Raw genomic sequence first — 4,376 nt, 5'->3', positions numbered from 1 at the left:
CCACATTTGATACGTTGTTCAGCTTACTGGAACATTGCATCACACTTTTTAGTTTTTTCTGTCTCTTTTAGAGCTAATTCCCCAGTTTTAATGGTAGGGCTCATTCTGGGGGGAAAGACCGTCAGTCAAGGTGATTTCAGTGGCCCTTCATCTCCAAGGAGCTCCCTTCTTGCCTACACGGCCCTGGTCACCCAGGGCACCTGGTCAAACCTCTCCTGAGGGCCCCATCACATCTGTTCTTCTTGAGCTGTCAAAGCTTGTGTGCCAGATGTTCTAGGTTTCCTGGGTCCCTGTTCTCCAAAATAGCACTTGGATAAGTCCCTACATCAAAGCTCCCTGGGATACTATGACCACCCCCCCCCTTCACCTTTTTCCTTACTTCAGGAGTTGGGGAAAGGCCTGAGGTTTCTGGAATTCTTCCACGGCTCCTTCCTGACCCTCTACTTCTAGTATTTTGATCTGAGCAAGAAGCAGTTTGCTTTCTGCTGCTTAGGGCATCTTTGTGGACTTAAAGTTCTTGTGTTTTTTTTATCTTTATTTTAATGTCTGTATAGGACCATATTTCCTAAATAATGATATAAAGGCCATTACTTCAAATTAATTTGTGGGAAGGGCTTGGGACAAGCAAGCATGGAGAAGACTGGACTTCCATCTCAACCCCAGGGAATGACACTCAAATGGATGCACCAGTCATGGTACTTACTGTCAAGTCTATTATTCCCAAATCTCTGAAACAACCCTCACCCCCACGCCAGTCTTCCTCCCATCAGGCAAGCAGCATTAAGCTGGTCTTTGCATTAAGGAGGACCAGTGATTGGCTCTATCTGCCACAGGGTGGCCTGGCATGAAGGACTCTGCCCAAAAGCCCAGAGGGAAATTGCCTAAGCCAATCAAAAGATCGGCTTTCTGTGGGATTGGGGCTAAAGAATGAAGATTAGATTGGCCAGTAACAATGCAAGAATGGAGTAGACACACAGGGATTCCATGGATAGACTGGGCTGGCTGGGGGAATAGGGGGTTGGCTGCCCCCTCTCTAGGCTCCAGCCACCATATCCAGTCATACCAGCTTGCTAAGATGGCTGAAGTAACTGACTCCTGTAACCTCGGGAGCACACCAGCTCACAGACATCCATGCTGTGCCTCAGAACTCACTCTCCTGGCTCATGTCTTCCATCTCCTCCCTCCACCCAAATGCCCCACCAAGGAAATGCTCCATCCACAGGGTATAAGATTGGCTTGGCTTCTGATCTTTACCTTTAAATTCCCTTTCAGAGAAAAGAGGAATTTGACACGTTCACATTTGCCTGCCTGGGTCATATGCAGAAAACAGTCTTATGTGTTGAGGCAATCCAGTTCCCTGAAAATCTCATCTCCCTCCTCCAAGGAGTGTGCCCAGCACTCAGCCAGCACCATGCACACACCTGCTAGTTCTTTCATGTGAGGTGCCATGGGGTAGAGCAATGGCTAATAATTATTCCTTTTTATTTTTTTAACCACATCGTTTCTGAAAGAATTTTGAAGAATTTAGTTACATACTCACAATTTTTACGTTGACTTCTAGAATTTTTCATTAAAGTTTAAAGATCCACAAAGAATGTAATTGCCAGCATATTGTAAATACTGACATTTAAAACAAAACGGATCTCTTAAATGCAACTAATAGAATCTAAAAGGCACAGCATTTTTAAAAATACAAGAAGGGCTCCGCTTTAACAACTGGAAAATTTACATTGTTCCTTTTACCCTTTGAAGGTGTATTATCATTCCACTTCCCCCACAGAATTTTATCCTAATGTAATGTATTTTTAAGGTTGAAAGTCTTTTATTGTTCACACTATCCTGCTTTTTGCAACTAAAATATATATGTGAATTATAATGTTAATTTTTAAAAATTTCCTGTGAAGCTGAGATCTAAGTTAAAAATGGGATTGAGATACTATGATTATTATTAACATCAAACATTATAGAGTTCCTTGAATTTTGACAGTTATTAAATGTCAAGTAAAATTTTAGAGAGCGGTGGTGTTGAATAGCTGTTACTTATCACTAGAATGAGAGAGATTAACAGCGGAGAGAGAGGAGTGTGAGTGTCTTAGGACTTGCAAAACATGTTTTTATGCTTGTTGTCAAGTGCATTATTTCCAGAAGAATCCACAAAGCACTCTTCCTAGAGTGGGCACACTGAAATCTACAGTAGGAATTAAAAATGACAGAGAGAGGGATGCTTGGGTGGCTCAGCCAGTCAAGCATCTGCTTGGGCTCAGGTCATGATCCCAGGGTCCTGGGATCCAGTCCTGCATCAGGCTCCTTGCTCAGTGGGGAGCCTGCTTCTCCCTCTGCCTGCTTCTCTCCCCGTTTGCTCTCTCTGACAAATAAATAAATAAATAAATAAATAAATAAATAATAACCTGTAAAAAATTTTAAAAAATAAAAATGATAGAGACTTGGTAATGATGATGAGGAGACTTGTACCCAAGTAAAAGATGAATATGGACTTACAGTATTTGGGACTCTTTGGATGAAATTTACTAAAAATGATAAAACCTTTAGGAGAAAATCTTTAGGAGTGAGGGCTAGGTAGGGACCTGATATGACATCCAAAGCACAATCTATGAAAGAAAATATTAATAAATTTGACTTCATGAATATTAAGAACTTCGTTAAAATAATTAAAAGATAAACCACAGGTTTAGGAGACACTAGAATGGACAAAATCTAGAATGGACAAAAAACTGAAGTTTAGTAACCAGAAAACAAGCAATCCAATAACAAATGGGCAAAAAGTTTGAAGAGACCCTTCACAAATCTAGAATGGACAAATCTAGAATGGACAAAAAACTGAAGTTTAGTAACCAGAAAACAAGCAATCCAATAACAAATGGGCAAAAAGTTTGAAGAGACCCTTCACCAGAGGTTTATGGATGGCAAATAAATATGTGGAAAGATGACCAACATCATTAGTTGTTAGGAAAATGCAAAATAAAGCCATGATAAGATACCACAACACACTATTAAAATGACTAAAGTTAAAAAGGCAGATCATACCAAGTGTAGGGGGACAACTGGAACTCTCCTATACTGCTCTTGAGAATGTAAATTGGTACAACCACTTTGGAAAACAGTGTGGCAGTTTCTTAACTTGTTAAGCATACAGTTATTATATGATCCGGTCATTCCATGCCTAGCTGTTTACCCAAGGGAAAAGAATATATGTGTCCACACAAAGACTTATACAGAAATGTTCATAGCAGTTTTATTTGTAAGGGCCCCAAACTGGACACAATCCAATTATCCATCATCAGGTGAATGGATTAACACATTGTGGTAGACCCATACATGGATCTAAAAGCNCGGATCTAAGAGCAATAGAAAGGGATGAACTACTGATGCTCGCAGCAACATCGATGAATATCAAATAATTACTCTGAGTAGAAGAAGCCAGGCAAAAATAGAGTACGTACTGTATTGCTCCATTTATATACAATTCTAGAAAAAGAAAACTGTGGTGGCAGAAGGCAGAACAATGATTGCATAAGGATGGGGTATGTTGACTGTTGGGGTGAAGGGAGGGAGGGATTTTAAAGGGGGTGAGAGGTATGTTCCCTCACGTTGACGGTGGTGATGGTTTCATGGGTGTGTACACGTGTCAAAACATACAGTGTAGATTTTAAATATGTGAGCCTAACTGCATGGCAATTATACCTCGATAAAGCTATTTAAAAAGTATGAATAAATGTCCAAGAAAATATACAGTACTAACTGGCTCTTCCCATGTGTCTCTTATTTGAAGGTATGCTATTCATCTGTCTGAAGTACATGGGGAACTTCCTAAGTCCCCGTCCCCTCTTCCTGAGTATGTCCAGGGAGTAGATGAGGCAAAGGGGACAGAGAGCACTCCCCAAGTTGTTCCTCAAGACTGAGAATGGGGAATAGGCAGAGGCTGGGCTTCAAAAGCGGTGTGCTTTATTCCAATCTTGAGTATTCTTTTTTATTTAAAGATTTATTTATTTGAGAGAGAGAGAGAGAGGGAGGGTTGGAAGGGAGAGAGAAATTAGGGGCATGTGGGGCAGGGGGAGGGCAGAGGGATGGAGACTCTCAAGCTGACTGCACGCTGAGCACCGAGTGATGTGAGGCTATGGGGCTGCATCTCACGACCCTGAGAGCCCAACGTGAGCTGAAACCCAGAGTCAGACGCTTAACCGACTGTGCCACCCAGGCGCCCCTCAATCTTGAATAGTCCAGGAGACATACAGTTAGAAAAGGGGTGCAGGGGCGCCTGGGTGGCTCAGCGGTTAAGCTTCTGCCTTCGGCTCAGGGCGTGATCCCGGTGTTATGGGATCGAGCCCCACATCAGGCTCCTCTGCTATGAGCCTGCC

Source organism: Ailuropoda melanoleuca, chromosome 1 (assembly GCF_002007445.2).
Source record: "Ailuropoda melanoleuca isolate Jingjing chromosome 1, ASM200744v2, whole genome shotgun sequence".
Classification (NCBI taxonomy): domain Eukaryota; kingdom Metazoa; phylum Chordata; class Mammalia; order Carnivora; family Ursidae; genus Ailuropoda; species Ailuropoda melanoleuca.
Note: the sequence above shows the minus strand (reverse complement) of the source record.